At 45.4% G+C, this 13580-nt stretch overlaps 1 protein-coding gene and 1 long non-coding RNA gene across 8 annotated transcripts in view; one reads left to right on the forward strand and one right to left on the reverse strand.

The window, feature by feature from the left end:
- Window positions 1-5494: 5494 nt before the first annotated feature.
- On the reverse strand, window positions 5495-10240 carry LOC123381488. Its single transcript, XR_006588531.1, has 3 exons — window positions 10104-10240; window positions 6325-6516; window positions 5495-5760 (listed from the first exon to the last, which is right to left on the reverse strand). It is a non-coding gene; the product is annotated as an uncharacterized LOC123381488 (long non-coding RNA).
- Window positions 10241-10822: 582 nt separating this feature from the next.
- The window catches only part of LOC105261087 (spermatogenesis-associated protein 31D4-like), a 63416-nt gene continuing 60658 nt past the window's right edge, over window positions 10823-13580 (forward strand). For 4 of the 7 annotated variants that reach the window (XM_045042611.1, XM_045042620.1, XM_045042612.1 and 1 more), the window contains exon 1: window positions 11075-12342. The gene's annotated coding sequence lies outside the window, so the exon portion shown is untranslated. Of the gene's footprint in view, window positions 10941-11074; window positions 12343-13580 lie in introns of those variants that run through there. The other 3 variants (XM_045042617.1, XM_045042614.1, XM_045042613.1) reach the window with 3 other exon arrangements.

Here is a 13580-nt window from a genome sequence, read left to right on the forward strand (position 1 = left end):
AGAATGGGAAAGCCTTCGGGATGGGGGGTGGCACTACTTTTGCCAGAATTGCCAGAGCCACATATGTTTGTTTTGGCCGTGGCTGCAGCTTTGTACCTCCTGTCTCCTGCAGCCCCTGTGCCGGCATCATGATACCATGCACTTTCGTCAACTGTTATGTCCAGACCCCTTCTGTGAGGTGTGTAATAGTACAACAGCTGAGGTCAATCGGCTGCTGTTCCTGGAGGTCCTGGAAGACGCTACTCCCTCTGTGATCCCCTTGGCTGCCACAGCTCCTGTGACAGACTCATCATTCAGTCCATCCCCTGCCTTCACAGCAGTCCCTCCAGGAGACCTAAAACCAGCCCCTTTGCCTGAGCCTTCACCACCCCCACGCCTTTTTCTCACCTAACTTTTTCTTACCCTCACTACCAGGTCACCCTCAGACACCAGAGTCTTTTCCTCCTTTGAATTCCAAATTCCCAATGGGCCATTCCACACCCCAACCCCTTGCCTTTCCCCCCTCCTACTACATGACGTTCAGAAAGGGGATCCTATTGCCCAAGCAGAGTTCACTTTACCTCTGAATATCATCTTCTCTCTTGACCCCACCATTTTCCAAGATGTCAACCTCTTACCACGTCTGTCCCAGACAAAGATCCCAGTGATTCATTTCTTTGGCACCATGCAATACTGACCCTGTCTGTTTCACCACCGCTAGAATGCACTTTAACTGTGCCTAAATCTAAATCAATTTCCATCTCCTTGAAGCCTGTTCCAGAAGACTCATCTCCAGACAGACCACCCTGGTGGGTGGTCTGCCTGTATCCCAACAGAGGTAGTGGCCATTCAAGACCGTCAATTTCAGAATTCTCCTGTTGGAAGGCTCAAGCCAAGAACATGTTCCTCCCCACATTATCACATTCTGATTTTCAGCAAAGGCAACTTTACCTCCATCTACCAGAAACCCATCTCTGGAGAGACTCTGTTAACAAGCACAAGGAGGCCAGTGAAGTTTCTTTCTTTGGCCTTAACATCTAGGCAGTCTTAGAGAGACAAATGAAAAAAAGAATGCCTTTCCAGATTTTAGAGAGGAAAGAAAAAGAAGAGGGACCATTTTCAAAACAATGTGGTCAGAATGCCAATGGACATCTTCAGTGAATTTACTGCAGCCATTCGATGTACAGGTCACCACAGCCCCCAAAACAGCTAGAATGTTGTGGGCACCTGGAGCACCTGCGCATTTGTCAGCAGCTCCTCTGTATCAAGTGTTTGGGGGAAAACTTGAATCAGAAACATGGCCAGCTCTTCTGGGGTCTTGCCTTTTTGCATAGTGAGTCCTTAGCAGCCACACTCTTGGGTTTCTAGTAGTAATTCCCCATAAGAGTCTCACTTTGTCTTATTCAATGGGCTCTATAATGCTTCCACAGTCAAAATGCAGGATCAAGAATCTCTACCACTTCCTCATTCCCATCACCTACCTCTCCCTAGTGTATATCCCCAACCCTTGCCTCAAACCCTGTCCCAATCCCAGCCCCTACCTTTCACTCCAGTGAACCCTCAAGCCCACCTTCAACCCTGCATACCAATCATACCATCTTCTTCTTCATCCCAGAATAGGGACTGTGGAGTGTCTTTCTCCATAGATCGAAGAATGAGTCAGACTCTCCTATCTTGACTGAAAATCAACACCTGGAGTGGCACATGTTGAAGAAGCACCAGGAAAGTTTGTGGGGTTTAGTGCCTGGTTCCAAAACTCTCATGAAGCCATTTGTCCTCAAGTTCCCAACTTTGCATTGTTTAGCTGGTCATCCCATGCCAATGGTCTCTGTCCTTCCTGGCCATTTTCATATTACCTATGAAACCCAGGAGAAACTGGGGTTTCACGGTCCAAGGAAGGTAATCCCATACTGGTACCTCCATGCCTGTAGAAATCTAGAGTCTCTAGTACTGATAGAGCCTCAGTGTATGAGCAAAAAGGCAGACATGTCTGAGCAAAAAGGCAGACATGTTTGCTCAAAATTCTCTGAGCTTCAGGACCATAGTAGCAAGGATTTAGCAAAGACTGAATTGAGTTTCCTAGGAAGTTTCCATGAAAGGGTCCCAACAGAGTTCTAGCTATGGATGAGTATGATGAGGAATCTTGGGTATATCCTAGAGAAGAGCCCAGAAGTCAGCCCTCAAAGGGTCTCAGAATGCTACCTAGCGAAGGGTCTTAGGGCTGCCTCAGAGACAAAAAGTAACTGTGTGTATCATTCAAGGATCACTCATGGAATGAATTACCAAATGACTCAAGGAAGGACACAGACCAGAATCAAATGAAATCTGACCTTAGATTACATTTGAACAAGAAATTTTGGTAGATTACTGCGGGTAGGATTCCTACAGGTGTGTAGTATTCCTACAGGTGTGTTGTTCAGGGCTGGCTGATGACAATGCACTGCCTTTGTGTGGGAGTTCCCAGACTAAAATGGAAAACACAAATCAAAAAAGACAATGGTGGGTAGGGTTTGCTGCCAGATTACCATTCTGGAGCCTTCCTTTCTCGATCCCAATACCCGACGGCTGCTAGAGGCCCATATTGTAAGATTTCAGATGAGTCAGAGGTGGGGTCTACCGCTCAAGGCTCTTGAATCCATAAAATTCTCTATGTTGAGAGAAGCCACAACATGGCCTCTTCCCCAATTAGACATTCCCTCCTCAGCCATGCATATATTTCTCTGGTGGATTCCAAAGCTGAGTTTTCTAACCCCCGTGAGAGAAGCTCTAAAACTTTTCATGGCAACAGGATGAGAACACCAAATTCAGTCCCCACCCTGGATCATTCTCTCCCTGCCATGTCACCTATGGGCAATGAAGGACAGAGGGCCCTGAAAGCATCACTCTCTGACACCAACCATGAGCTTGCAGAGGGTATCCAGACAGCTGCGTATGGAAGTCAGACTTTTCAGCCCCTTATGCACAGCATCATAGCTCAAGTGAGACAGAGGGAGGTGTACTAGACAATAGATGTGGCCCAGAGGTGCCCCCAAAGCAAGCTGAAGCTGGACATGAGCCAGAGGGTGAGAATGTGAGTCCTAGTGATGGAACTGAAATGGCTCAGGGCAGAGTGATGGTGCAGAAGAATTTAGACCATTTTGCAAAGCACAACTTGTCCAGGGGCGTATTCAACACCAAGGAGCTGTGTACTCTTCAATCCCAATCTTGTGAAGTCTTGACAACCAGTGAGTTGGAAAGCTCCAAAATGACAAATGTCAATTTGAGTGAGGTAGAAGCTGTGCCAATCACTGAACATTCTTCACCAAAAACACTGGCTCCCCAAGATTCTAAACTATCAGACTTTGAAAGACATCTCTTTAGTGAGTTAAAGTTGAATTTCGAGAGGGTAGAGCACAGTCAGGCTCAAGAGTTTCCCACTGACATGCCCCTTAATTCAGATAGCTTGATGTACAAAGCCCCACTGACTCAGTTCCACAGTGACTGTAGTGGGGATATGGGAGCATCCCAGGTGCTGCATGTCCACTTGGAGGACAATACAGTACGGAGCAGCAGCAGGAGTCCTGGCACTCTAAGCTGGTCTTAGGTAAGTGCCAGCCTAAGAATTTTCCACAAAGAAAAAGTGCAGAGAAAGTGAGACCTCAGGGTTCCAAAGCAGGAAAATGTAGAAGGGAGGATTCAGGGATAGGAACATCTGTAGCCAGAAAGAAGAGCCAGAAAGAAGAGTGTTGAGGACAGAAGATTAGAGAGTTCTTCCTCACCTGTGTCACAGAATGAACAGTTTCCTCCCAAGAGTTACTTCAGAAAAAAGATGAGGGAATTTATTAAGTGGATCAAGTCCAAGCAGAAAATCACAAAGCAGGAAATTTCTGGAACCAAGACCCAGTTGAAAGTGTGACTACTCTTGTGAGTGCTGGGCTCATGAGCTCATGATTACTACTGAGAAAAACCTAGAAGAGAAGGTGGCATGTAGGTATGAAACTGAGGCCTCAGAGTTAAGCCCGCAGAAGGAAGAACTGTAGGCCCAGGTAGAGTCTAACAGGACATATCCCTCCAATATTGGGCTTTCTCTGACCCACAACAGTATAAACAGACAAGTATTGTTATATAGCCAAGAAGCTATCTCTGCTGAACAGAACTGTCTTACAAGTGTCAGGCAGAACAGAGAAAGGATCAGACACTCCCAGATACTTGGCACTTTCAAGGAGCAGCTATTAAGCCAGTCAGCCCCCTTCTCCTCTGCCTTCCAGGGAGCCTGTGTGTCATCCAAGCCCTACCTGTGTGCATCAATTACGCGAAGTCCTTCCAGCCACCCTGACTGCTGACGAAAGTACTATGTTCAGAGTTGACTCTTCTATTCGAGCAGAAAACGCTTCTCCAGCACTTCCAGGGAGCAGAAATTTCCCTAAAGAAATTGTTTTGTACTTGCTGAGAAAGCCTTATAATTTTCACGATAACTTATCCTCCTATGAAAACTATCTTTCTTCAATACAACCAAGAATATTAATCCTCCTCAATACATTTTTGTTCTAACAAGAGAGTGCGGTTCTCTGTGTATTGCACTGGGACTGTGAGGTGGTGCTGGGTATGGGAGTGCGGACTCTTGTTTTGGGAAAGGAAGGAGAGAGTTCTGCTCTTACTGATTTCCTCTTTGGGTTTCTCAATCCAAAGAAAGAAGCCTGACAGTGGCCTTCTCAGTTTTATCCTGGGGCCCTTTATTTGACCCTGCTCAGGTGTCCTGAATTTTTTTTCATAAAAAGTACAAAAGGCTTACTCTGAAAACGTTCAGGCCTTCACCAAGTGAGAAAACCCCTTAAAGTCTACACCTTGGCTCCACCTGTTTGTTCATCTGCTCCCAAAGTATCCTGACATATATATAGCTGTAGGGTGCGATGAGGTACTATGGCATGTAGGCATCACCTCCCAGAGACTACTCAGGGCTTATGAGAGCACAGGGATACCATTTTGGCCTGAGAAAACACAAGATCGTCTTTGAGTGTGAAGACAGCACCTCCAGGATGTTGTCAGGGAAGCTGTGCTCCTATATGGTGCCTGCTTTCCCAGACATGCTACATTTTACACCAAAGTGACAGTAATTTAGAGGTGCATTAATTATGAATTGCTGTGTAATACATATCCCAAAATTTAGTGGTTTAAAAATACATATTTATCATCTGACAATTTTTGTGGGTCAGAATCTCAGGCTAGGCCTATCTGGATTTTCTGCTTCAGGGTCTCAGAAGGCTGTAATTAACATGTCAGCTGAGGCTAGTTCTCATGTGAAGGCGTGACTGGGGAAGGACCCACTTCTGTATTCACTTACAGTTGTTGGCAGGATGCATGCCTCAAAGCCTGTTGGACTGAGATCTTCAATACGTTGTTGGCCCTTGGTGGGAGTTCGCTAGTTCCTTGTCATGTAGGCTTTTCCAACATGGCAACTTACTTTATGGAAGTTGGGAAAATGTTTGTAAACAAGACAGAAGTTATAATCTTTTATAAACTAATAATGAAAATGACGTCCCATTACCTTTCCTTTATTCTATTAGAGGCAAATCACTATGGTCAACCAATGCTCAAGGAGAGGGGTGATTACACAAAGGTGTAAACTTCAGGAGGTGGAGGTCACTGGAATCTTAGAAGTCTTCCTAAGGCAAGGGTTTCTTCTTGGACACCCTACTCAGTTCACTGAAGCAAAAGTGGCCAAAGGTGCCAAGTGGATGCTTCTCCTCATCTATATCCATGTCTTCAAGGTCAAAGCTGTTTAATGGCTATGTGGAGTGGCATCTGGTAAGAAAACATCCAAGAAATTGGAGCATCCAAAGAAGGAAAAAGAGGTGTTATAGCAGCAAACGTGATGTGGGGTCATCTTGAATGGTAAAGTAAAATGAATCCTTAGTGCCACCTGACTCACTTGACACACCTGAATACTGATTCACACTTAGAGGGGAGGAGAACTTAGGTGCAATATGGTTTATCCGGGCTCTACCATAGTCTCTCCACATTGCCCTAGCTCCCAGACCTTGAGGCTAAACAAATAACCTTCAGCTTCTGTAGACATAGACAAACTGAGAGAGGAAGCAAACCCTACAGATAGCAAGATTTAATTCCTGTTCTTATTAATATATTTAGTATAGCACATCTATCATTTGAAATCTGATTCTCTTACCTTGACCATTAGAGTGAATGGGTCACCCAATTGATGAAAAAGCTAGTACTGTGGATCTTAATACATATAACTTCCATCTTCGATATTTTCCATGTCCCTATGGCTTGAGGACTTCTAACCAAGGGAGATGTGGTGGCTTAAAGTTTTAAGTTAATGGTCTCGGGTCACAAATCAATTCATACCTAATGGCCACTGCTTCCATTCAGAGAAACACTGGATAAGACAATTAGACAGAATTTGCATACTCAGACCATCCAGCAAGTGATCTGTCTAAATGATAAGGTACCACCATCCATGAGTGATCTCATACTTTTGTTTTGCTTCTAGGATTGTTTTCCTTTCTTCCAGATTCCTATTTCTATAGGAGAGCAGCACTGTCATGAAAAGCAAGAAAGTGTATTAGCTGAAAAAATACTGGAGAGATGAGGTTCAATTTTTTCTAGAAAAAGATGTGCTTTGTAACCATACTCAGGGATCCCAGTATTTTGAAATTTCAGGGGAGTATAATTTACATGATACAGTGTGGTGCCTGAAGAACTGTCACTGACATATAATGCAATGGGAATGGCCTACCAGAATTTTTACAACCTTAAGCTCAAACTCCAAATCTAATGTCAAGTATGACAAAATGCATGAATTTATTGGTACTTTGATATGGACTGGGCATGGGGACCCCAGATCCCAGCTTCAGGCTGTGAAACTGTGAATTTATCTGATGTCAGGTGTTGCCTAAGACAATCAGGTTCCTTGAGGCAGCCTTCAGAGGGATTAACACTGAGAACTGTGTCCCAATCAGCAGTCACAGTGAAGGAGCCCAGGCCTCGAAAAGGGCCTCTTCTCTTGAGGCTTTTCCCCTAGAACTTCCATTGGCCCTGGATCAGAGACTAAATCAGGCTATTTTCCTGGGTCACAAGGGGACATATGGTCTTCATTAGGCAGGCGAAGTGGCAGGTTCAGAGACTTCTGGAGGCTGCTTCCTTATCTCTCCCAGGAGACTCAAGGTCTGTTCCTTCCTTCATTGGTGGGGATGGGGAGCAGGTAAAGAACTGATTATTATATAAGTGTAGTAGTGCTTCCCTGCAGAGAGGAGGTTGGGCTGGCAATGAGAAGAGTGGGTCATTTTCCTGTTGGGATACTTTCCCAGCTTTAGGCAAGCTTCATTTAAGCAGGATAATTTACCAAGCTATTGATTGCTGCTTCTGTTCCCTGACAGAAGGGACCCCAGAAGGAATAAAAAGTGTACTTCCTTTGTCTAACTGGGAGTTCTGTGCTTCTGGTCTCAGGGCTCATTAATGACCTTCAGGTTTCCTGACCCCAAAGCGAAGTTTTGGGCACCTGAAACCTGTTGCACAGTCCTGTCCAGACTCTTCTAAAAGAGAAGAGAAATAATCCAGGTGTTCTCAGGAGAGAGGAGAGACGGGATGACAGAGGTTCTGGGGTGAAAGGAGAGGTACTTAAAGGTACCAGTGATCCAGGGACTTGATAATAATGATGTAAAGATGTATTCCTTAAGTGGATGGGTTCTGTGTTTAAGTCCCCTAGGAGCAGAATGATTTTTTTAAGGGATGAAATGATGTTTGCTGAGATGATGAATCATCAAGCCTCATTATCTTGGGAGGTGCAACAACACATTGCATTGCCCAACTTGGCATAGAGGCTACCCACCCATTAGCTTTTTAATCTGCCAAATGAGCTTGGACAATAAACGTCCCAGTGGCAACCATGATGGACTTAAGAGCAGAGGTTCCTTCATCTATATTTGCCTGGTAACAAAATCCTCCCCCACTAACCCCACTGGCAGTCATGACTAATATAGGATACCTTCCTTTAACGTGGGAGCTTTGATAAGATTTAATTTAACTTAGAAAAATTAGGCACTGCCTGTTGCACTTGAATTTTGTAAAACATGCTTTTTTAAAAACTTTTTTTAATGTTTATTATTTTTGAGAGAGAGAGAGAGAGAGAGAGAGGGAGAGGGTGAACCGGGGGGGGGGGGCAGAAAGAGAGGAGACAGAATCTGAAGCAGGCTACAGGCTTTGAGCTGTCAACACAGAGCCCCACGTGGGGCGCGAACCCACCAGCCGTGAGATCATGAGCCAAGATGAAGTCGGATGCTTAATCAACTGAGCCACCTAGGCACCTGTGTACAAAATGCTTTTATGTGTAGTTTCCCATTTAATATTTACGATCCTTCAAAGTGGGTTTCTTAATCCCCTCTTGTAGAAGGGCAATCTGGAGGACAGAGAAGGTAATATATACTTAGTGTGCTAGCATGGGAAGAGGGAGCCAGGATGGAGAGTGCCCTTGCACTGTGAGGAATTATTTGGCTGTCAATGACAGCAAAAACAATGGGACTGACTTAAGAAAGAGAATCTGTTGACTCGGGTACCTGAGAAAATCTAGCAGTAAGGCTGGCGTCAGGCAGGAGGGTTCAAGTTGGGGCTCAGGTGATGCCATCAAGGTTCAGTTTGTATCCGTTTCTTGGCACTAGATTCTGGACTGACTTTCTGCCATTTTGTGCCTTTACGTGTACTTTTCAAGCACTAAGTAGAGCTGAAAATGGGTTGTCTCTCTCATAGTCCCTGCAAAATCCCATTGTGCCTTACTGTCTCCAGCTGGGTCACATGCCGTCCCCGACCAGTCACTGCTGCCAAAAAGCATAAAACCATCTTTTGGCCAAGCCTTGAGTTATACACCCATCTTAAAATAAGACTGTCTGGGAAAGACAACTCCATCTTTACATGGACTGAGACTGAGAATGGGGTTAATCCCTGGGGGTCAACAGAGGGACTATTTCCAGAAGGTGAGTGAATGCCGGGTGTCAAAACAAAACCAGATCGGCTACATCCCTCTCTCTCACTGCCCCAGTTCTGCCTGCTTGTCCAGAGTTATGCCACTGACTAATGCTTGGGAGTTGCAGGAAATGCTGATTCTGCACAGACCCTGGGACAGGCCAGAAGTGGGATGGAGCCCAGGACAGGAACTTGAGGTGGCAGCAATCAGTCAGAGGCCCCCACGTCCATGTGGACAGACCATCCCATAATCTGTCCTCTCACTGTCTACCCCTTCTCATCCTAGAGCCCTTTACCTGCATTCCAGTCTAGTTGTGGCCGTAGCCCAGAACTTATCACCGGGAACACTTCTGCCACCTGAAAAAGCAGTCTAACATTCCACCCGGTTTTAGTCTTTCAGTTTATGCCCTCAGTATGCCAATTCTTCAACCTATTCAGCAGGAACTACAAGCCACTTTATACGTCTCCCTGGGCATCTGACAGCGTTTTTCTTCATTTCTTCCCTCTCCAAGGAAAACTTCGTGGTCCACCACTTAATCCCAAACCTAAAGAGCTCCACTCTCAACAGCCTTCCGCACTTGCCTTTCATCTGTCACCCTTGCCGAAGTCAGTTCTGTCCTTTTTAGACCTGTCTTCCGATAAGGGGCTGACCCCTCTTGGATAAAATCGCACAAGAAAGTAACTGATGCCACCATAAATGTTCCATACCAATGGGCAGCGCCAACACTGCCTGAAGACAATCCATTCATTCCCTCGGTGTTTACTGTGTACTGGGCTTCCTTCTAAGCATTGGGGGCACACGGGGAAGGAAACAAAGCTCCCTGTCTTCGGGGAGCTTCTAGGACGGTTCCTCAGTCAATTCTCTTGCCTAAGCGCTCAAAACGGTTTCACTGGCCTACAATTTCTCCACAATCCCCATTCGTCCAGCATGTGTGCTGGATCACCACAGGGAAATAAGAAGTCACCGGATCTTTTCATCGCTAGCAGATATCAAAGAGTAACAAAACCAAAACGTGAGTCCCCATCCCTTCTTTCCTCTTTCCTTCCTATTATACTGTGAAGGGTTCCCCGGGGATCTGTCCCCGCTTCCCAATTTACAACACTTTTCCCACTGTGCTGGAATATTTGGCTTAGTCATCTGCTTTTCCAGAGGACCGAACCATGCATACCTCACCACAGTCTGGCTGGCAGACGCAAGGGAGCTCGAAAACCTCTGGCGGGAAGTAGGAGCAAAAGGAGGCTTTTCCCAGGGGAGGTCGGTCTGGCCTTGGGCCACGTGCAGAGGCCAGTCACACCCCGGGGCGGCTCCGCCCCCAATGCGAGCTGCACCCAGAGCGGGGCCACTTCCTGTTAAGGACACGCCCAGGGGCGTGGCGACGTCCAGGGGAGCCACGCAGCGGGGCGAGTAGGGCCCAGGGAGTCACACGCAGGGGCGGCACCAAGGGCGGGGCCACGTCCTGTTGGGGACACGCACAGAGGCGTGGCGACGTTCAGGGCTAGCCATATCAGGGGCGAACGGTCCCGGGAGCCACCCCCAGAGGTTGTGGTGTTTGCCCTGGCGATGGCGGCCATGTTGGGCCCTCTAACGGTTAGCCCTTCACCTCAGACTTCTGGAATCTGTGTCCCTCACTTCTGGAAGACGAGAGTTTTATTTGCCTCAAAGATAGATTTTGACGAAGGTTTCTGGATGCTGGAATGACCTTGTCTCCTGCGCTGACAGAGGGATCCTTCCCAAAGTCTGCCATTTCCACCCTGGCGGTTGCTCCTTCAGGCCGCGCAACCCCTGAGTCCCTCCCACAGGAGGCTGCTGCCTGGGAAAACGTGCTGACGCCCGGGGGTGGGGCTGCGCCTGGGCCGAGGGGCCACTGTTGCCGAGGTCACTGGATGGCGCTTGCGCGGGTGAACCTAGTGTGGAATATAGCGGCGATGTTGGCTGATGTTAAGACGTCACTTTACACCAGCTGCCTGGTCTTGCCCAAGAAGCCTTTCTCAGACGTCATCTCTAGGTGCAGAGATAAAATATCTCATAGGGGTGGTCCTGAGGCCTGGAATGATCAAATGAAGTTTTGAGTAGTGTTCAGGGCCGATGTTACTGCACGGGTTGGGGGTGCAGATGGTGACCACGTGGGCCTTGCAGCCCCTAGACGCCAATGCCTTGGAAATGCCTGCACCAGTCAGGAGAGTGAGGCTTCAAGCTGCAAGTTCATACACTAAATTAGGAATCCTCATTTCTGATTCCCTGCGAAACCGGTAACTGGTAGGATGCTCACAGTCTGCTAGTTGTTTTCAAAGGAGCCACAAGAGCTTTAATTGCTGCTTGGACCTAGCGGTGAGTCTAATGGAATGGTTTGGGCGAACCCCAGGTATAAGCCAATGGAGGCGTTCTGCATGGAGAGGAAGAGGCAGAACCTTCTTTTGGCCTTGCAAGATCAGGGATAGCAGGACGTGAGTGTCTCCATGAAGCGGATATCATGTTTTTTATTAGGCAGAAACTCTCAGGTAATGGCCCTAAATTGCAGGTATTGATGTATTGATGCCTCTGTGTGTCCTGGTTCCGTGTTGGGAAGCGTCACCATGTTTATCGTAGTAGGAGGTGGAAGAGAATCGTATTTGTGACTATTTCCCCTACTAGAAAGTGCACTTCTAGTGTATTTGGAAGATATGGAAAAGTAGTAGAGGAGAAACCTCATAGATTCCCACCTTCAAAACAATTACCATTAACTTTTTGATGCATCTTTTAGAGATTTTGCTGTGCCTACTTTTAACATTGCTTAAATCTTATGCGCCTGAAATGAAAAACACTATCATAAACATTTGTATGTTATTGTAAACTTTCATAACATTTTTATGAGAATATTCTCTTAAGTGGTAGAGTATTTAATTCCACTTTCTGTTGACATTTGTGTAGTTTCTAACATTTTGCAGGTTTAATATTTTGCTTACCATATTTGTTAATAATCGTACTTGCTCGTAAGCCATCCTGTTCCAAACAGCACAAAGCTTTACCTAAATTTCTGAGTAACCAGGAATCTGCTGCCCTGGGCCAGATTTTTTCTCTTTTTCCAGCTTCCTAGATGAGTTATCCATTCCTGTGGTTAGGTGTTTCAGCACTGGATTCTCCTCTGAGTTTCAAAGCAACAAAACCACCTGCTTGGTAAAACACCCTTAGTGTGAGATCTTCCAAACTTAACCTGTTGTCTTCCTTTATCTCCGACAATCCCTTCCGCAGACAGTCTCAGTATCAGTAGCATCTGACTGTCCAAGCAAGAAACACAAGAGCCATTTTACATTCCTCCCTCTTTATTTTTCCTGTAGCTAGTCTGCTACTACATGGAGGAAGTGGAAAAATATGCTGTGCAGACAAATCTTAGAGCTCTTACAATATACTATATCCCCCCCAAATAGAAGGTAAGAACCTTCAGGTCATAAGCTATATTTTTGTGATTAAATTTTTAATTATATTAGTAATATATGTTCACATTCTCCTGAGTCAAAATTAAAACATTCTTATTAAATACCCCATTGCAAAACAAAAACAAGTGTCTCATTCCACATTAATTAATTAATTTCCTTGCTACTTATATCAATATAGACAATTGGTTTTCTACTTGATTTAATTCAGTCTGCTACTATCAATATTTTTTAAAAAATTTCTTAATGTTTTATTTTTGAGAAAGAGAAAGGGAGTACAAGTGGGGGAGGGACAGAGAGAGAGGGAGATACAGAATTTCAAGCGGGTTCAAGTCTCTGAGCTGTCTGCACAGAGCCCGACATGGGGCTCAAACTCACAAACCATAAGGTCATGACCTGAGCCAAAGTTGGCCACTTAACCATCAAGGTGCCCCTGCTACTATCAATATTTATTTTGGTGTCCAAATTGTCACATTTAGCTCATTACTGCAGTCTGACTTTTGTGTTCTTTTGATTTGTCTCATTACTTTCTACTTTCTGAGCCAAAAATGTTTTAGTCTCATTGTATACTTTCCCCTGCAAATCCTGGGTTCAGCCATGTTTCCAGGTAGTCCTGCTTTCTTTAATGGAGAATGGTGTTGAGAAGCCGAGACCAGTGTGCTAGATACATTCATTATTAAGATGTTGTAGCTTGTAGGTCTTTTCAATAAACAAAGGGAATACATATAAGCATGCACACTGACACAAATTAACGGATTTAAATATTAGTTTATTTCTGTCTACATCTATATATGTTGAGAGTCATGAGTTCACACCAATACTTCCAGTTACTATCTAACACCACTGGGTTCACTGTAGTTTTCTACCTCTCCATGTTTTAATTAATTAATTAATTTTTAATGTTTATTTTTTGAAAGAGAGAGAGAGATTCAGAGCATGTGAAAAGGACAGAGAGAGTGGGAGACACAGAATCTGAAGCAGGTTCCAGGCTCTGAGCTGTACGCACAGAGTCCGACATGGGGCTCAAACCCACAGAAGGCACGATCATGATCTGAACAGAAGTTGGATGTTAACTGACTGAGCCACCCAGGTGCCCCTACCTTTCCATGTTTTTAACTTCTTTCTTCAACAGTGAGGAACCTGGTTCCCTTATTTTTTTAATATGTATGTATTTGTTCAATCATTCCAACTGTATGGATGCAGTTTTCATCTCCACTGTCTCATCCATGTATGGA

Source organism: Felis catus, chromosome D4 (genome assembly GCF_018350175.1).
Source record: "Felis catus isolate Fca126 chromosome D4, F.catus_Fca126_mat1.0, whole genome shotgun sequence".
In the NCBI taxonomy this organism is placed as follows: domain Eukaryota; kingdom Metazoa; phylum Chordata; class Mammalia; order Carnivora; family Felidae; genus Felis; species Felis catus.